This window comes from Mustela erminea, chromosome 2, assembly GCF_009829155.1.
Source record: "Mustela erminea isolate mMusErm1 chromosome 2, mMusErm1.Pri, whole genome shotgun sequence".
Classification (NCBI taxonomy): Eukaryota; Metazoa; Chordata; class Mammalia; order Carnivora; family Mustelidae; genus Mustela; species Mustela erminea.
The window spans coordinates 94,133,068-94,154,683 of NC_045615.1; the positions used below are offsets into that span (position 1 = coordinate 94,133,068).

The window sequence follows — 21,616 nt, forward strand, 5'->3', positions numbered from 1 at the left end:
AAGACAGAAGAAAAGGAGAAAGGAGAAGAGGAGAGGAAAAGAAAAGAAAGAGGAAAAGAGAGGTGTGGTAACCGTTCTTGACAAAGAGGAACCTGTCCATATTTGAATGGGCCCTCCTACACTCCAATACACTTAGACCAATATGCATGAGTCTAATCCATAGTCTGTGTAACACTTGAAGGGCTAGAGTAGAAATCATCTCTGATGATCTCCTACCACTTCTGCCTACCAAAAATGCAGCGAATGTCTCTGGAAAAAGAAGGACTCAAACCTCAGACAGTGTACAGAGCTGGTTCCCTAACCCCCAAGCAAAGCTTCTAGACCTCGTGGTGTCTCTTTGCCTCTCTAGAAGTCACTACATAATCACGTTAGCTCAAGGGGGAAGCAGAAAGGCACCGTGTTAATTATGTGTACGCAGACAGCAGTGCGACATCCAGAAACCATTTTTTTCCCTTTCTATAGTCCACTTTCATTTTATTAATAAAAAGTAAAAACTCCAACTTCTTCAGAATCACCTAGGGCTTTTAATGGAAATCTTTTCCTCAACGAGGCTAGCTTTTCTCCAGCTGATCCTATAAACACTGCTGGCAATTTTTTCCCCAATGCCTCTAACATATTTTCACTTAGCAGCAGTTTGATGTATAAGATCTGACAGCCCGGCAGTTATAGGCCACCTGCATCACTGTCGCCATGACAACAGTGAAAGACAATCCATGATCCCATGCCCTGGTCACACGTTTCAATACAGCTTATCTGTCCAAAGCCACTGAGTCTAATGGAAGAGAGTAATTACCATCTTCCACTCATTGTCAAAATTCCCACCATATAATGCTCTTCAAAATTATTTTATTCCTCTCACATGGCTGCTTTGCAAAAACGAAAAGAAACCTTAAGTGGAAAGGGGGGGGGTGGGAGAAAGAGGAGGCTGTGACTCCTATAAATGGAGCCGACTGCGCGTGAACTGTCCCTTTGCAGCCGAAGAGCGCTCCAGCCAGCAAGAGGGCTACACAAACATCTCCAGTGCACTGGCGATCGATCGTCTTAAGATTTGGTTTTAACTGGGGTAAGGAATTAGTAGGATTTCCCGATTGCAGCTGGTCCTCCAGGCAGGTCCTAACAAGCACCGCAGCCCCTGCCCAGATTATCAGGAGCCCCCTCCTCCCGTCCACCGTAGTCCCAGCAACATCGCCACAGCCCCCAAGGGCGGAGATGGGAAAGGAGCAGAGACCCGCCATGTGGACACTTTTTCAGTCCCGCATCCCGGCACTCTCGCACCTCCCCCTCCACACTCCAAAGATGAAAATGGATGCTTGGCTGGCTGGGGCTTGCATTCAGTACTGCATATTCTTAGGGGCTAGGTAAGACTCAGTCTTTGAGAAAAGTCTCATTCATACAGAATTCAAGTGAACTTTGACCAGCAAATACTTTTCTGGAAAAACCTTGTGAAGAAGACTACTTACAAGAAAGAGTCATTAAATATAAAGGCAAAGCCAAAAGTCATGTGGACTTGAAAAGCAAACTACAAACAGTTAAAACCGGACAAAAGGGCATAAAAGCGAACCCTTCAGGTGTGGACAGCTCAACTCTTGGTAAGACTTGCTCCACCTTTTTTACCTTTAGGCATTTTCACAGAAAACCATACCCATCATCTACTTGTTAACTACTGAAGGCTATGTCAAGTGCTACCCAGCCTCACGGTTAACATAAAATTCTCCTACTAAGAGAAAATTAGTGAATTCATATCATGGGATAAATACCAATCCACGACAGGACATAAGTTATGTAATTTTAAGTATAAAAAATCAATTTTTAGGGGCGCCTGGTGGCTCACTGGGTTAAGCCTCTGCCTTCAGCTCATGATCTCAGGGTCCTGGGATTGAGCCCTTCATGGGGCTCTCTGCTCGGGGCGGAGAGGGAGGGGGCTACTCCCCCCCCACCTGCCTCTCTGCCTACTTGTGATCTCTCTGTCAAATAAATAAATAAAATCTTTAAAAAAATTAATTCTGAGATTTTATTTGTGCACCTGTCAGAATGAACCTGAAATGTTTTGTTTAGGCTAAATCCTAAAAACCACAGTCATAAAACATTTAACCCAGCTGTCAAAACATTATAGTTATAGAAACTAACATTCCCTACAGCATGTATTAATCATGGCATTATATACATTATACAACAAACATGGAAAGCCTCATTAGCCAAAAGCCTCTTGAACACAGCCCCCTTAATTATTTGGTGGTTGGTGGACAGGACTTTCTCTGTTTCTCTTGACCACCCTTCAGTTCACTACTCCTTTGTAGTCCTCAGAGGTGGCTAGAAAAAGAAGGTATGAGATGACACCGAGGTTTAGGCTCCTAATGCAAAAATTCAATAGTCTGCATTATTTTCTATAGGACACCAGAGACGGAGACACAAACACATGGATGTTGAGTCATCTCTAGTCAAAATGGCCAACCCATGACCAGAACATTCAGATCAATTCTGCCACCTTAAAACACATCGAAGAAATGTTTTCATGTGATCATTTGTGGATTTCATTTAGTCATCTTACTTTGTTCCCTCCCACTATAGTAGAATTTGAAAAACATCACTTACATAACAAGGGCCAGCTAAATATAAGCATCTTGATAGAACAGAGCAGGAAAACTCAAGTTGCTATCAGCAAATTTCCTATCTGTTACACTCCCCCACTGTGGTAGGAGGTCCAACTTGTAAGAGTTTTCTGGAATGTCTACTGTAATCTTTATTTAAAAACATCTTCTCTACTACTCCATCTCACTTGAAGAGTCCTGAACACTGGTTTGGAAACCTCCTCTTGGGGAGACCAGAAGCTTCCACTATCAACATAAAGAGGGAAGTAGTTGTCTTGCCCCTTCAACTTGTCCGTTTCTGAGGTCCCAGGCCTCGCCTTGCCCTCCTTAGCAATTCTTTGTCTTCTTGACATTTTGAAAGATCGTGGGCACATTCCCTTATAGAATGTGGCTCAGTTTGTTCCATGTTTCATTATGATCTATTCAAGGAATTCTTCTTCAGAATAACACAGAAATAAGTCTGTGTCCTCACTGCAGCATATCAAGAGGCACTGCTATTGGTTTGTCTCTATATTGGCAATATTAACTAGGATTATTTGGTAAAGTGAAATCCACTGGATTTCTCTTATATGAAGTCACTACATTGGCTCTATAATTAAGTAATTTGTGGGGAGATACTTCAAGACTCTATCAATATCCTCTTCCTCATAAAACTATCACACACCACTCTCAGCATACAGTGATGATTTTGTAATTCCACGGTTCCTTTTATATTTATTAGTGGGACTACTAAATAAGACCTTTTGTTTCTCTCCCACCCTCACTTCATTATTCATTCAATTCCTATATCAGTACAGACTTATAGATTCTTATTTTGGTTATAAATTGGTTATAATCCACTTCCGTATTTATTTTGAGCTCCGAACGCTCCAAGTTTGGCCAGAGGGAACCCATTGGGCAGGTTCCTCAGGCCTTAAAATTCTTTGACTGCTCCCACAACGTTCTGGCTCTCCACAATGCCCCAGGCCTACGTTGTACTTTCCCTACCCCACCTCGGGAAGCAGCCTCTTCTCCAAGTCAGACTCCATCTTTTTAAAGGTCAAATGTTGAATTGATGGTTTCCAAGACCATGATGCAAATAAACGAAAAGAAGCAATGCAAAAGTAAGCATCAGTCTGTTCAATATCAAATGGAGACACGTCTGGTCAGTCTGGAGAAAGTAGCCTAGCACGCCTTTGTCATGTGCTCATTTCCACTGACATCAGAACTGGCTTTGCCCTGGTCACACACAGCTGAGCTATGAAAACCATGGGGCAGCTTCAGGTCAGAGAGGGGAGAAAAGTGAGAACACAGATATCAGAGTTCCAAAGCAATAGCACAGGATGGTAGAGACAAGGGACAGCATGCCAACCGGTCGGCCCTGGGCAGAGTCAAACTTAACAAATATTCTCATAAGACCAGTAGTGCCTACCTACCCAGGGAACCTACAAGGAGCCAGGGAAGGCCACCTATCCCTCTTGTGTTGGTACCAAATTATTTATCACATGTCACTTTCACAGAAAATAGCTTCTGGGTCCACTTTACATAGAATTGCTTAGTAATCTGTGACTGATCTGGGAGGGAGAAAATATTGTTATCTGTTCATTCCAGAAAGAAAAAATAAAGCGAAGAACTTTCTTCAAGATGCTCAGAAGCAAGGCCAGTTTCAGGTTTTGTGGGCCCTGAAGCTCATAATATTTAATTCTTTAACAATAAAATTACAAATATAAAATAAAGCATGACTATATGAAAATTTGGGGGGTGCTGCAAAACGCTATAAAGGGCTGTGCAAGGGAGGGGACTTCACTGTGCAAGAGAGGGAAGCTCCACTGGCTTTCATTGTAAAAACCCACCTCTGGGGGCGCCTGGGTGGCTCAGTGGGTTAAGCCGCTGCCTTCGGCTCAGGTCATGATCTCAGGGTCCTGAGATCGAGTCCCGCATCAGGCTCTCTGCTCAGCAGGGAGCCTGCTTCCTCCTCTCTCTCTCTCTGCCTGCCTCTCTGCCTACTTGTGATCTCTCTCTGTCAAATAAATAAATAAAATCTTTAAAAAAAAAAAAAAAACCACCTCTGCTCAGAAGCAATTCCAGCTTCTTGTCGTGGACCCTACGGTCAAACAGTAGGGGAATAATTCTTCAGTGAGGTCAATCAGACAGCCCTCCACTGGTCTGAGAGAATCAGGGACTCCAGGAAATAGTACTGAGGGTGCACCTCCAAGACAGGCATCCAAACCCACCAGTGATCATTCCACGTAAAGTAAGAAAGCAACCACAACTTCCCTAAAAGCATGGGAGCAACCTGTTTGGCAGAGGAGTGGAGAGTCTTGTTGACTGTTTATTAGCAAACCCCACCTGTACATAAATGCCGGTCCCTCTGCCCAAGTGAAGTGACAACGCAGCTAGGAGACCTAGAACCCCTCAAATCAAAGTCATAAGTGCCATCTCAACTTCAGGCTACCAGGTCTCAGGGATGGTGCTCTCCAGGTTGGTGAGTACTCACATTTTGGATCTTTCATGTTCTTGTAGCTGCCCTATCCTCCACTGCACCTTCCCTCATTTTACCTGGTTTTTCACACTGAACCTGTTGTTACTAGCTGAACCCATCTTCCCATCTTCATGCTGTTGACCAGGTTGTTTCCTCTGCCTGCCATGGGCTTCCCCATCTCCTCCACCTATAAAGACCTACTCATCCTTCAAGGCCCAGATCACATGCCAGCTCCCTACATTCTCCTGCCTAATACACTCCTTACTGGCTCCCCCCGTGAGCTACAAAATATAATTAAATCATTCCAACTTCTGTGTTCCTGTAACAGTTTAGGGCCCATATCCCATTAGTGCAAAGCCTATACCCACAGTCTTTGACTTTTCAGCAATCTCTACAGTACCTGGCCCAGAGGGGCTTTGAAAAAGTATTTGTTGAATTAAGGACTGTTGCCAGAACTGCAAGTGTTCCTTTTCCTTTGACCTAAGTAGAGGCTTATCTTAATTGAAATAAAACTACAACATTATTTGGTTTTAAAATCATGTAGCTGAATGTAGCTGTATATAATTACAATGTCATCAAACCACTGATAATTTTAGGCCCCTCTTTCCCTTGAAGCCTTCTTTGACTATCTTTGACCAAATATCAGTGTATTTCTAGAGTGTAAGTTTTATGTGTATATGTGGGTATCTTTCTCCCTTTTTTAAACTCATCAACAAAAATTTCTAATATACCTACCTAGTCAAAATAATGTAATGAATCCCCATTGCCAGCTTCAAACCATGGTTTATCCCGCTTCAACACACCTCATATCCAGTATTACAGTCTGAATATTTGTGCCCTCACCCCCACAGCTGATGGTATTTGCAGGCAGGACCTTTGAGAGATGCTTACGATAATGTGATTAGTGCCTTATCAAAGAGGCTCCAGGGAGATCCTAGACTTTTCGGCCATGTAAGGGTACTACAACAAGATATCTGTGATCCAGAAGAGAACCCTCACCTGACCGTGCTGGCACTCTGGTCTCAGACTTCCAGCCCCCCAGAACTGGGCAATCAATGTCTGCTTATAAACCACTCAGTCTGTGGTTAAATCGTTAGAGCCACCCAAGTGGACTAAGATACCCACTTTCTCTTTACATAGTATATCAAAGCAAATCTCAGTCATCATATCACATCTGTAAGTATTTCAGAACATACCTCAAAACATTACTGCCTTTTTGCAAAAACATAACCATAAAACCGTATCACATCTAAAAAGTATTTAATAATAATTCCTTAGTATCATCAAATCACTCATCTAGTATTAAAGTTTCCAATTGTTTCAAAAAAAAAGTCTCAATTTTTCTTGCACTAGATTTTTAACAGTGAAATATATTGTTACTTCATACAACTCATAAACAAATTGTCCTGTTTAAATAAAAAGCCCCAAACTTATATCCTACAGAGCCATAACATTCCACAGGACAAGATTCAGGATGTCTCATTTCATTGCAATGTACTAATTATGCTGCTGAAATTCTGTTAAACATTTGTCCTATATAGATATGTAAAATAATTTGTTTTCAGTTCATTTACCTTTCTACCCAAAGATTCTATTCCGCCAAGATTTCCACATGAGTTAACACTACTTTAGAGTTATTCATAGCCCCTAACAATGCATTTTATTTTTAAGTCTTAAAGGACAAGTTTTCCTTTTCCTGAAACTCAAGTGTTCACTCTTAATTAACACAAATGCTTTCACTCTAAATTTTCACTTTTAAAATAAAACTATGGCTAGAAAAGAAATGCCCTCAATAAACTATTCATAAACAAGTCAAGTATGCAAAGCTACAAAATATCTTAGAATCTTTATTTGGGCATGCACGTGAATCCATAAATGTTCACATAACACAAGTCAATGAGCACAAAAGACCAACACCAGGGTCTCCTCTGGCAGACCCCAGTTCTGCAGGGATGTTCAGAAGCAAGTGCGAGACTTAAGAACAGATGCATAAGTTCATTTCTTGATGATCCTGGACACATACTGCATAGTCCTTGATTGGGAACCGGAAACTGATGCATAAAGAACACAAAGTACACTGATTTTTTGCAGTTGGAATGCTTCTGAAAAAATGAATACAAATAACCAAACATTTGTATGGGGAAATCTTGCCATTAAATTAATAACATGGTGGAGACTTGAAGAAATTAAGATTCTTCTTTATAATGCAAAACTCATCCTTCTTAAAGCTTGGTGTTAATATGGGTTTCCCCAGCAAATACACAGTCTCAGGGAAATACAGATGTCAATTTAAATATAGAAAGTATCTACCAATTCACACTAATTGAAGATAAGGACATGGACTAATTAAAAGGAGAAATAAAAGTAGGAATTATTTCCAAATAGATACAAGTGAACAACAAAAAATATTTGCTAAATACATGTCCTTTAAAAAAAAAAAGATTTATTTTATTTTACTCATTTGAGAGAGAGAGAGCATGAGAGGGGAAGGTCAGAGGGAGAAGCAGACTCCCTGTTGAGCAGGGAGCCCCATGTGGGACTCGATCCTAGGACTCCGGGATCATGACCTGAGCTGAAGGCAGCCGCCCAACCAACACATCCACCCAGGTGCCCTAAACACAGGTCCTTTCAACATCTTTGCCTTTTGATGATTTGATTTGCAATTATTTTATCATTCCCTATTTAAAAAAATAAATGATTCTAAATAAACAAAGTTTATTTTATTTTTAAAGATTTATTCATCTATATTAGAGAGAGAAAAAACACAAGTGGGGAGAGGGGCACAAGGAGAGAATCTTAGGCAGACTCCCTGTTGAGAGCAGAGCCCCACAGAAGCCTTGATCCCAGGACCCTGAGATCATGATCTGAGTCGAAATCAAGAGTCCCACCCTTAACGGACTGAGCCATGCGGATGTTCCCAGTTTATTTTATTTAATGGGTTAAATATCCTCCCCTACTCTTGTTTTACTTACTCTGTTCATTTGTTTACTGATCTCTTTCATATAAGGTTAAAAGCCATATTGCAATTACCACAAATTCCAGACAAGTGAGATAAGATCAGATTAATCAAGTCATACTGTACTCTATATTCTGAATTTTTACTTTTTTTCTGGTGTTCCAAACACATGAAACCTTCTTATACCAGGGTCCCCAGAGAATCAGCCCTTTTGTACTTTAAGATTCATGGAGCTCCTTCCTCATGACTGGCCCTTGAGTGTCGTTCATGTGGTCTCCCGAGGAAGACAATCACACCCAGAGCATTGCTCCCGCCTGTTCAGGACAGCTGCCAGCCGTCAGCAATCACATGGGTGTCTACACTACTTAAGTGCAAGGACAGGGAGGCTGACAAAGAAACACGAAAGAAAACACAAGTCACCTAGAGCCAAATGCCTCTTGGATGCCTCCAAATGCCTCTAGGATTCAATTCCTCCTGGAGTCAGGCTGGAAACTGCAGCCCTTGCCCCCAGGCATGCATCCCACCACTACGCAAGTTGCCGTCCCCTCCCCGCTCCACGGCTTTGGCCCCTTCCAGGCTGAACCCTGAGAGCTGGTTTACACCCTCCAGGGCAGGAAGTGAATCACGCTTCACTCAACTGAAACTGCAGCAGGTTTGAAGGAAGTCAACCAAATTGAATCAGTAACACGGATCTTGTAAAAGAGTGTCACGGGATTGATATTGATGACAAAGAATTAGCACTTTGGATTTACATCTCCCCTCACAGATGAGACTTTTTATTAAAAAGCATAGCATAGGACACTTTACCCACCTACACAGATAGAGCGGCTGAAATCACCTTCCACAATATGGGTCCTGAGTGTTCTCACGACTAACCCCGGCCCCCCAACTCACGGCAGGATCTCTAGATTGCAGAACATGCCTAGGTCCAGACTCCAATTGTCTTTCCTCTTCCTTAGCAGAATAAAAAAGCTCTCTGCTTTGTTCTCGAAATGCAGCTCTGTCTCCTTTTTCATCCTTAATGTGATCTCCGGTGATTTTTAGGGTCCTAACACAAGCAAAATCCTAATTATGGGGAACGCCATTATTTTATATCTTATTTACTATAATCCAAAAGCATGGGACACCTCGCTGGCTCAGTTGGTAAAGCATGTGACTCTTGATCTTAGAGTCTTGAGTTCAAGCCCCACACTGGGCATGAAGTCTGCTTAAAAAAAAGGCAAACGTGGGCACCTGGGTGGCTCAGTGGGTTAAGCCGCTGCCTTCGGCTCAGGTCATGATCTCAGGGTCCTGGGATCGAGTCCCACATCGGGCTCTCTGCTCATTAGGAAGCCTGCTTCCTCCTCTCTCTCTCTGCTTGCCTCTCTGCCTACTTGTGATCTCTATCTGTCAAATAAATAAATAAAATCTTTAAAAAAAAAAAAAAGGGCAAACGTTTGGGGTTCCTAATTATTTTGATCTAAATACTTCCCTCATAATTCTTAAACACTCATTATCCTCTCTCAAGTAAGACTTTTAAAAGGTATTTCTAGGGGTGCCTGGGTGGCTCAGTCGTTAAGCGTGTGCCTTTGGCTCAGGTCATAGTCTCAGGCGGGGTCCAGGGATCAAGCCCCACATCTCCCTCTTCCACTCCCCCTGCCTGTGTTCCCTCTCTCGCTGTCTCTCTCTCTGTTAAATAAATAAATAAAATCTTTTTTAAAAAAGTATTTCTAATAGGGAGGATTCTTAAATTTATACTTTTACTTCTTTTTACTTCTACTTTATACTTTTACTTAGGGTTTCTGACTACATAAAAATCTAATCTCTGAAAATCAAGTAAAATTTGAAAGCAATTTTGTTTTTAAGCATACCCTAAACACAGAACTTAAAAAGTTGAGAGAATATATATTTCCTCAAGAAAATATGTAAAACATCCCTCAGTAACAAAGGAAGATATTCCAAATCAGAAATCCTTTTTAAAACAGACGGTTTTTAAAAAAATTCATAGAACACATCAAAATCATAAATAGAGAACAGAGAAACTGGTCTCATCTGACGCTACCTTCCCAGGTTTCATTAAAATACAAATTAGAAGTTTCTAAATTATAGCTATATCCTTAATAAACTTATAAGGCCTGAGATTATCAAAGGAGCCAAACAGGTTCCCTAAGCACATCAGACAATGTCAGAGGTCAACAGTTCAGATTAAAAAGTTTACCTGGTAATTCTCACGGTTCTTTGTATGTACGTTTTTAAAGCTTCTCATGATAACCATATCTAATAATATGTGCAAATACACAAAAGAAACCAAGAACTTAAAGAACACACTAACTTCATTTTTTAGAATGTTTTAAAATGACAATCAGGTACAATAGGCACTTCTTCAGACACTACAGCACAAAATATTTTCTCTCTGATAATCAGCCACAACCCATAAGACAAAATATTTTAAGGTTTTCCTGTAGAAAAAAGAAAAAACTCTATTCAATTAAAAAATAATAATAATAATAGTCTTGAGCACAGACTCTGGAACCAGACTGCCTGAGTTCAAACCACAGCTCTACCATTCACTAGTTGTATGACCTTGGCCAAGTCACTTAGGCTTCCCCTGCCTCAGTTTCTTCATCTGTAAATACTCTTGTCTCCTTGGTTGTTTTGAAGATTAAATGAGTTAATAAGTGGAAAATGCTTATTATAGTGTCTGGTATATAGTAAGTACCATAAAAGTATTAGCGAATAATAATAATAATACATACATACATATAAGGATGGGATAGTGAAACTGTAGCCTTGACTATCATTGTGGAACTTCTCTATTCCAGCATGAGAAAGATGACTTCCTAATAAAATAAAAGTATAAACCACTGAAAATATTTTGGACAGTTCTGGCTCATTCCTCTGGTCAATACTTATATTACAGGCCACCGGAATTGAACAAGGTATAGCAGGGGAAGCAAACAGAACACTCTTCAGTGGCAAAAATAACATACACAGGAGCCACTTCTGATAAAGTGATCCTGGTTGACTGGATTCTCTCCCTCCTGCCAAGGCCTCCAATGGCACACCAGGGAAGGACACAGTCTCCTACATTCTAAATGTCATCATCTAAACCAACCAATTTTTTGATGAGGAATTTGGAAATCAGTGGAGGCTTGACAGCTGGAGGAATGATAGTTAGCAGCTGTTTCCGTTAAAGGGGGCTCCGATATACATTCTAAAACTCAAAGTCTATGACAGCATTTCCCACAGTATTCAAGGCAAAAGGTAGGTGTGGTATCGGGGTGTTTCCTAAATGCCCTCGGATAAGATCAACCTCAAGATCTTGTCCTCAGCTCCAGTCCTACCTGATAGAAAACTCTACTTTGTTTTTCACAACGTAACACGCTTCAGAGACCATTTTAAAAGAAGTTACTGCAATCAACAAGTTTAGTACATATGCTAGAGATGGCACTGTAACCACTTGTCTACTCTTTTCAGGTGACATGAGGGGCACTTGGCTGGCGTGTGACTCTTGATCTCAGGGTGGTGAGTTCAAGACCCACACTGGGAATAGAGATGACTTAAATTAAAAAATAATAATAATTTCTATTTCTGAGGACATGAGAAGAACCTAGATTCAGCCACTGGAGGCTTCTACTAGAAAGAAATCAATTTAATTAAACTAATTTGATACCTTCCGAGATACTTTTGTTTTGTTTTGTTTTGTTTTACCTTTCTTTCTTAAAACTTCACAACCCAGTGATGGGTATGAACTGGTGGTTCATTGAGGAGACCTAAATAAAGTCATTGTAGACTTTTTCAATGATACCCTCTGAAGAGACACTTTGGGGTGTAAAATATTTATGCATTTGAAGACAGGCCCTCTTCTGTGGTCAAACATCTCTAAATCTCTCCTTTTCATCAACTACTATTAGCTATTCCAGAGAATCAAATTCATAATTACCATGGGCTTGAAAAAGAGACTTCCAATCACAATCAAGTCTGTCTCTTGAGGTTAAAAGCTAACCAAAGTGTGACGCCTACCATGTGAATCTGAGTGCCTCTCCTAATGAGTAACAAGCAGTATTAAATTACAGGTTACTACCCATACCTTAAAAAAAGGCGCACATCCAAGCTAGATGATGTATTATAAAAGTAGTTATTAACCAAAGACAAATTAATGAAACCTTTGGTTAGACTGATATCTTTCTTGTTTCCCTATTTCTTTATTGATAAACAGGGAACTGTGCAAATGTATCTAATATAGATTAATATTTTAAGAGTACCCAATCCTTAGGCATCCTGCTTCCACATTAATCTTCCACATTTTGTTGCACAGAATTCTTTCCCCATAGTTCTAATTTTAAAAATAGTTGGTCCATTAGAATTAATCTGTTCTCCTATAAAGACTGGTCACAGCTAAGATCTAATATTTCTCCTTTATCTTTTTTCTCATGGAGAAACATATGAATTACGTTATTAACTGTTGTTTATACTCCCACTTCTCATAAAATTACCAACAGATAGGTAAAAGGTGTCCTTCACCTCCTGTTCCAAGTGCTAAAGAATCAGTAATATTCAGTTTGCAACTCAACAGCATCCTTAGGAATGGGTAACATTGTGGTGAGCTTTAACTATTATTTAAACAACAACAACAACACATTGGTTTTAGGGAATATATACTTCCACTATCAAAGCCAATCCTTTGGGCTAAAAATGCTGAACCCAAACTAAGGGCCAGACTTAACATTAAGCTTTTAATATAGCGTGCATTTTTCTAAGTTTACAGAAGAGCTACTTTGTGGAAAATTCTGCCACTGGATATGCTGTAGAAAGAAATATCAAAAAGGCAAAGTCATTTTCATTTGGACACATAAACTATGATGAGCTCAGACTCAATTTCTTGGCTTCTTCTAGCTTTGGTTTGTTTTATTTTACACAATGGTCTCTGAAGCAGGGAGATTTGTCTGCCTCTAGTTTTACCAACAAGGTTCAAATATTAGTATGTTGCTGGGACTCACCATGGCCCAGGTAAAATTTTAAAATGTTAAAGACTCCTTATTGTCAAATAAATAATCTGACCTTTAAGCTTTAGAAAACTATCTGGTCCACTTTACAATATAACCTGTTACCCTGATTTTAATAGTAAGCAAGTTCCAATATTCTCCTGAAATCAATCAGAAATATCCATTGGCTGGCAATCATGATAAGATCACCAAATTGAAAGGAAAAAAGAGACGTCAGGCTATGTGGACTCTGCAGGTGAGGGGAAAGCCTCTATTTTTGTACATTAACCACTGATTTACTTGTGTTGACAGAGACCTAATATAGCAAAACCAAAAACAAAATCAAAAAAGAAAAAAAAAAGAGTTTTATAGGGAGACTTTATTTAATTAATTGACTTTGTTCCCTCAAAGTGCTATCTGGGTCAAGTTTTAAAAACCCAAACAAAGGGGCGCCTCAGTGGCCCAGTGTGTTAAAGCCTCTCCCTTTGGCTCAGGTCATGATCTCAGGGTCCTGGGATTGAGCCCTGCATCAGGCTCTCTGCTCAGCGGGGAGCCTGCTTCCCCCCTTTCTCTCTGCCTGCCTCTCTGCCTACTTGTGATCTTGCTTTCTGTCAAATAAATAAATAAAATCTTTTTAAAAAAAATTTAGAAAATATACTTGAGATATTTATACTTAAAAGGGTGCTGAGGCAGACTACTTTTCTAAAGAAAAGCACTCCAATGACAGGAATAATCAACCATGAATCTATTTAGTAAAACCATTTTGTAAAGCTGAAAGTATCGCCATTTCTAAAATAAAGCACAGCAATATTTAACTAAATATTAAGTAAGTATCTGCAAGAACTTCAAGTTCTTAGAGTTTTGATCCTACTGATAAGGTCTGAGCTTTCCTGAAACACTTTTCTTACTATCTCATCCTCCACTCTTCTCATTCTCTGTTAAACCAATACGGTCATTAAATCATAATAAGACAGAAATAGCAATTTTGAGCTTTCCAAAATTCTTTCCAGGTAAAGCTCTATAGCTTTTCTTCTTTTCTTTTCTTTTTTTTTTTTTTTTTTTTAAGAGAACTAGCTACGATCAGAAAATTAGTGGCAAAATTTGGATCATATTTACTTTAATACTACCTACCTTGTGACTCCACATTTATTTAGTCCCACCTTGTCTCAAAAAAAGGTTTAATGTGGCTTATAAAAATCCATACAAGGGGCGCCTGGGTGGCTCAGTGGGTTAAAGCCGCTGCCTTCAGCTCAGGTCATGGTCTCAGGGTCCTGGGATCGAGCCCCGCATAGGGCTCTCTGCTCAGCAGGGAGCCTACTTCTCGCTCTCTCTCTGAGTCTGCCTCTCTGCCTACTTGTGATCTCTCTCTCTATCAAATAAATAAATAAAAATCTTTAAAAAAAATCCATACAAAATAAATTATAAAATTAATTATAAGGGATTGGAGATTTGGAAAAATGGTAAAGGTACCTATATTCACACAGAGAGAATAATATAAGATCTGAAAAGTTATACCTCAGTTTCATAGCATGTCACCTCTGAATAGCGGAGCTATGAGAAACTTTTTTTTTTTTTTACAAAGATGCATTTTTTAAAGTTTTTAGAAATAGATGGAAAATTACTGTTGGCGGGAATGCAAACTGGTGCAGCCACTGTGGAAAACAGTATGGAGGTTCCTCAAACAATGAAAAATAGAAATGCTCTATGATTCAATAATCACACTACTGGGTATTTACCCAAAGAATACAAAAAGATTAATTTGAAGGGATATATGGACCCCAATGTTTACAGTAGCATTATTTACAATAGCCAAACTTTGGGAGCACCCCATGTGTCCATCAGTAGATGAATGGATAAAGAAAATGGGGTGTGTGTGTGTGTGTGTGTGTGTGTGTGTGTGTGTGTAATGGAACATTATTCAGCCATTAAAAAAAGGACATCTTGCTATTTGCGACAACAGGGATGGATCTAGAGAGTATTATGCTAAGCGAAATAAGCCAGTCAGAGAAATACAAATACCATATGACCTCACTCATATTTGGAATTTAAAAAATAAAACAAACGAACAAAGGGGGAAAAATTAGACAAACCAAAAACCAAACTTTTTTAACTATAAGAAAACAGACCTTACCAAAAGGAAGGTGGGGGGGGGCAATGGGTGAAATAGGTGAAGGAGATTAAGAATATGCTTATCTTGATGAGGACTGGAATTGTTGAATCACTATATTGTAGATCTCAAACTAATGTAACACTGTAAGTCAAGTACACTAGAATTAAAAAAAAAAATGGAGAAATTGATTATCCTAAGATGTCCAGGTAGGTGAACTTTTTTTTTTTTTAATTAAGATTTATTTATTTGACACAGAGAGAAAGAGAGAGAGTAGAAGCAGGGGAGCTGCAGGCAGAGGGAGAGAGAGAGAAGCAGGCTCCCTGCAGATCAGGGAGCCTGATGCAGGGCTGGATCCCAGGACCGCAGGATCAGGACCTGGGCTGAAGGCAGTTGCTTAACCAACTGAGGCACCCAGGCACCCCCAGGTTCGTGAACTTCTTAAACATACTTCATACACTACCAGTCCCCTTCTCTCGTTCTCAAATGTAACATTCATTAAGTCTACTGTGTTCTGGTTCCTAAGTCTGATCCATTCAGAAGAATCCCCTTTTCCAGTAACAGAAAAAGAAAAAGAACAGCACAGCCCACCTCACCAAAAATAATCATGCTTGAAGTCCACCTTTACTCCCCACTATTTAGATCTGAACGAAATGAAGCATTTAAAGAGTTTTTTTTAAAAAATCAATTTTGTGGGGCAACACCTTTAAAAGATTGCTGATTTCTTTTTGTGGAGTTGGGCCTCTAAATAATAAAATGAAAGTGCAGAGGTGGATGAGATCTCACAAATTTTTTAAAAATGGGAGCAGGGGAGGATGGGGGGGGATCTTTGTAAGGTTTCTGGGGTAGAGCAAGTGGCCTTCTTTATTCGGCCTCAAAACAAATAACATTTCATTGTGTCACTTTTTACTACAATTCCCAAAATGAGTTAAGAATAAATGCAAATCCCTACATTTTATTCTAGTTTTTTTGGAGAACCCGGTCAGATTTCCTTCTAAAACTTTCAAAGGCTTAACAAACAACCACTTAACTAGTTTTCTCTCTTCTCAGACTTCCAACTTGAGTAGTGAAAATGTTTTTCTTTCCAACAGATCTACCTTTACCCTCTCCTCTGAGGTTTTTAACAATCATGCATTCTGCCTTTTCAAGCCAAAGTTTCCTCGAGGCTCCCTGAACATCTAGGCTTCATCCACCACTGTGCACACCTGCCACGTATCTGTCAGCATCTTAAAACCCGTGAACAGAGAGCTATAAGAATGACAGCCACCCTGACAAAATTCCCATGATGCTACCTTCTTGATTAGCCCCTAAATGCACTTAAACCAAACCCATGTTGGCCTGCACCTCCTAATAGGTACTTAGTGCAGTGCGCGGCCCCTAACCCAAAAGCTATCACAGCATTAGAAGCCCAGGCACTTCTTTAAAAAGCAGAATAACGAGAGAAGGTGGATTTAGTGTTTGGACTGTCATGGCTACCATGCCTGTTTCCAACTGACTAGTCTTGACTTGACCCTGCTTCAGTCCTTTAGCTAGAAAACTCCTAGAAAACATGCTTACACCTTGTCCCAATCACAGGTAAGCGCAAGGTGAAGGCGGCAGAGGCTTGGGCATCCTGAGCTCCAAGACTGGGATCACGAACAGAGTAACGTGTCCAGGATCCAAAATTCCCACCAAAGCAAGTCTTATCAGGTAGATACCCACTCAACTGACGCCCTACATCCAAAGCAAAGAACCAGATTCTACAAGGAACACAGGGCAGATTCTTCCAAAAGAAATAATTCATAGAAATTAATTATTCTCCAATGTCTTTAATTAAAGAAACTGGGCAATGACTTCAATTTTTTAATTAAGCCCAACTTCAGCTTATTTTTCAATATCCTGAGGTTTTGACGTTCAGTCCAACACAGATTCTATTAAGAAACACTCCACCTCAGACCAGAGGAGACATTAATATTAATATATTTAACTGGTAAATACCCAATAAAAAGAGCATGTATTAAAAAAAAAGGGGGGGGCTATTAAAACCTACATGTTTAGAAATAATAAAGAATTCACCACAAAAAAAATTTATTGATGATCGCATGGCTTTATTCCTCTTCTCCTTTTGTAAGAATCCATATTATATTACACACATACATACAGGGCAAACCAACTGACCATATCACTCTCATGTAGAGAAAAATGTACAAGTTTTAAAGAGCCAACACCATAATTCAATTTAATGGACCTTCTTTTAAAAACGTAATAGTAGTAGATTATAATAGGAATTGTAAAAACAACTACATAACCACAAACACTCACGGATTCTCCATCTCTAAAAGGCTTACTGACTACTTGAAAAAAGCCCCTTTTCTTACATGTGAGATCTCTTCTTAGCTGCCTCCCTCTCAGCCTCTCTGTGCATGCTGTTTTTTCCGGCCAAAGCAGCCTCTCCTCTCCACACTTTTCATTCACTACCTCTATGCACACCACCCCACCGCAACTACTTGGACACAAAGCCAGGAGCTTCCAGGTGCCAAATCCCAGGGCACTGTCTGGTCCTTATAACGCCCTCACCAACTTCATCCACTCTGAAGTTTTAACTATCTTCAATATCTATACCTCCAACTCAGGACCCCTGGGCTAAATTCTAGGCATATATATCCCAATGATTATTGGACATCCCTTCAGGATTAAACTGTGCATGTCCGAAGATGAATGGATCGCCTTCTCTCCAAAACCTCAGGCCTTTCTTATATTGGGTTCTGAAGCCACCACCCAAGCTAGAAACCCGAAAGTTATCTCTGATTTCTCTCAGTCATCCCTGTCTATTCAATGAATTACTTCCTTTTCTTGAAGATGGTCTCACGTCTCCATCTGTACCTACCACTTACTTCAGGCTCTTCAATACCTCCTGCTGGAGTCTTCAGTAATCTCCTAACTGACCTCTCTGCCTCCAGGCCTTGTCTCAAATCCTTCTCTCATAGGGTTATCACGCTGCTTTACCGAAAGTCTACTGACTGCATTACTTCCTTATTTTCCAACCCTGGATAGCTTCTCTTCACCTATATCATAAGGTTTAAGCTCTTAAACATGGCGTATGAGGCCCACTGCCTCCTAATACCTGCCTATATTGCCAGCCTCTCTCCCCACCACTCTCTGCCCTGATCTTCCATTTCAACACTAAACAACTCATGAATCCCGCTCATGCCCCATGTTTCCCACCTCCGTCCTTCATCCACCCAAACCTTCTTCAAGCTCAACCAGGGCAGGGGTGGCGGCCCAGTTACAGTTGTCCCTTCAGTGCTTAGCCCACCATCTGGCTCATGAAAGGTGCATGGTCAATGATAAATAAAGAAGGATAATATATGGCAAGTCCAAACTGAATGACACCCACAGAAAGTGTTGCAGGAATCTGCACTCACACTGAAAGTCACTGTAATGGGGTCCATACATGCCAACTATTTTCCATTACCAGAAGTACAAGAGTCAGCACAAGCTCAACTCTCCTTACAACACCCACCAACTTTAGAGTCATGCTCTATTTTTTTTTTTTTTTTTTGGAGGAAACATGTTGGCTACCCGCTAAGCCTGCCATCACAAGCACAATTGTGGGCATCTTGGTGATGTGCTAATAATAACAGCTGATATTTATAGAATGCTCATTGTGTATCCAGACTTTCGCTGAGAATTCTACATGGATTATATCTCTTCAGTCCTCACATTTGCACTATGAAAATGTAACTACTGTTAACGCAGCTTTAGATAAGGAAACTGAGGCCCAGATACCGAATAACTTTACTGAAGGCACAGAGATTTAATATTAATGACACTATTCGCCAGAACACAAGCCAAGCCTCCATACATATTTCACTTAGTTTCTAAAATTGTGTGTGTGTGTCAAGAGCTGACCATGAAGGAAGGTCAAAAGACCCTACTGCATCACCGAACTTCTGAGCCACTGCTCCCCCCAAATAAAGACTGAGCACTACATTATTAGCTAAATTACAGAACCATTGCCATTGCCTCACAGACAGCATCAGCAGCACATCAGGACCTAAGTGGTAAGACTGATAGCTCCTCTTTCCTTATGCCCTTTCTTCTGCCCACTCATTTCTCCATATTCCCCTTTGGTCCACTCCAAACTTCTCCTCCCACCTTTGTTTATGAAGGGTGCCTTAAGACACATATGGGGCAAGATCTCTTCTTCATAAAAGTAGAGAACCCCTCACCTCAGGAGATGCAGAAGCCAAAAACATTCGCAGGCTCAAGAAGGATTTAGATAAATGCGTGGATTAGGGAACTCTGGGGTCCACATAAAGGGAAGTATGGAACTTGGAGAGGAAAACTTGCCAAGGGACAGCTACACTTGGCTATCAAATTGAAGCCACAGATGTGTACTGAGCACCTACTATGTGCAAAGCACTATTCCAGGCTCAGAAGACAGCAGGGAACAAGAGGCGAAATCCCTGCCTTTATGGAGCTCCCAGGTCTGACCACTACTTGGTTTCTGTCAGGAACCGTCTGCTCACTCAGGCAACTGGATCCACAGAGCGGAGGCTTCCTCCTAACGTTGAGGACCTGGCATTTTTTGGGAACGTTCTCTGTACTGTCAAAGAAAGGTGCACACACGTGGGCTCTCACCATATACAGCTCCAAAGGCAGCTTGCACTGGTCCTTGCGATTTGTGCCCAAAGCCTTAAAAAGATTTTGACTTTGGCAAACTGGAAGAGGAACAAATTGACAGAAGTAGACAATACATTATGAGAACAGCCATGGCCATCAGTCCACATGTAAGAGCCAGGTAACTCAGAAATGGCCCCCAGCAACCCAGAAATACCACCCTGTCCTTCAAGGGCAAGGCAGGGTGGAGAGAACCAGTCAAGGAAAACGTGGTAAAAAGCAGCACCTGGGTGTGGACCTTTACGAGCTCCCTCCAACCATGCTCCACCAACACAGGTAAACCGTCTTCCAAAGTCCTAAATCCAGGACCGACACTTAGAAGCAATTAGACACAGTGGTTAGTGACACACCCTCTGGAGCAATATTGTCTGGGTTTGAGTCCCTGTTCTACCACGCATTAACCTTGGCACGTAATCAAAACTCTCTGGGACTCAGTAGCCTCATCTTTTAAATGGAACCAATAATTACAACAGCCTCATAGGATGGCTATGGAAATTGAAAGAGCTGATAACACATAAAGCATTTAAAACAGGGTCTGGGGACGCCTGGGTGGCTCAGTTGGTTAAGCAGCTGCCTTCAGCTCAGGTCATGATCCCAGGGTCCTGGGATCGAGTCCCACATCGGGCTCCTTGCTCAGCAGGGAGCCTGCTTCTCCCTCTGCCTCTGCCTGCCATTCTGTCTGCCTATGCTTGCTCTCTCTCCCTCTGATAAATAAATAAAAAATCTTTAAAAAAAAAAAAATAAAAAAAAAAAATAAAACAGGGTCTGGCACTCGGGAAATATGAGATGTTACTACTGCTACTTTTTATAGGGATAGGATCATAGGAGCCCCCTTCCGGGCCATGGCAAATTCTGGAAGCCACAAAGATGCCTTTTAAAGGAACACCTTAGAAGCATACACATCCGACTCTGAGGTAAAACCAAAATTCAGGCAAATTTCTAAACACGTACACCCGGGGCACCTGGGTGGCTCAGGTCTCCTTCAGCTCAGGTCCAATCCCAGGTTCCCGGGATCGAGCCCCAAGTCAGGCTTCTTGCTCAGGAGGGAGTGTGCTTCTCCTTCTCCCCCTCCCACCTACTAATGCTCTCGCTCTCTCAAATAAATGAAGTCTTAAAAATAAAATTAAATTGGGACGCCTGGGTGGCTCAGTTGGTTAAGCAGCTGCCTTCGGCTCAGGTCATGATCCCAGCGTCCTGGGATGGAGTCCCACATCAGGCTCCTTGCTCGGCGGGGAGCCTGCTTCTCCCTCTGCCTCTGCCTGCCATTCTGTCTGCCTGTGCTCGCTCTCTCCCCTCTCTCTCTGATAAATAAATAAAATCAAAAAAAAATTAAATTAAATTAAATTAAATTAAAAATAGGGGCGCCTGGGTGGCTCAGTGGATTAAGCCGCTGCCTTCGGCTCAGGTCATGATCTCTGTGTCCTGGGATCGAGCCCCGCATCGGGCTCTTTGCTCAGCGGGAGCCTGCTTCTCTCTCTCTCTCTGCCTGACTCTCCGCCTACTTGTGATTTCTCTCTCTGTCAAATAAATAAATAAAATCTTTAAAAAAAAAAAAAATTAAATTAAATTAAAAATAAACACATACACCCCAATTCTGACACACACCTTCTCTCTCTGAATGAGAAAGCTATTTTTCATCGAATTCAGGTAAAACTGATTTTGACTGCAGCACAAATTTTTCAAAAGGTGAAGGCAAAAGAAAGGGTAGATTTATCCTTCTTAATAATTTCCCCTGGCCCTCTGGAAAGACAGGCTGGGTCTTTGTCTGCAGAAGAGCTAAAACAATTAGAAAGAAAGAGGAGAACAGGAGGAATTTTCAGGCGGAGACCCAACCAGCATGGCAACCTAAGGAGCCAAAGCCTGAGTGGTCATCTACAA

At 41.0% G+C, this 21,616-nt stretch overlaps 1 protein-coding gene and 1 long non-coding RNA gene across 3 annotated transcripts in view; both read right to left on the bottom strand.

Annotated features, from left to right (window-relative positions):
- Positions 1 to 21,616, bottom strand: part of MAML3 (mastermind like transcriptional coactivator 3) — a 402,671-nt gene that overhangs the window by 358,976 nt on the left and 22,079 nt on the right. The gene's annotated exons all lie outside the window — the stretch shown is intronic.
- On the bottom strand, positions 1,967 to 9,207 carry LOC116584742. Its single transcript, XR_004283310.1, has 3 exons — positions 8,426 to 9,207; positions 4,634 to 7,151; positions 1,967 to 4,420 (listed from the first exon to the last, which is right to left on the bottom strand). It is a non-coding gene; the product is annotated as an uncharacterized LOC116584742 (long non-coding RNA).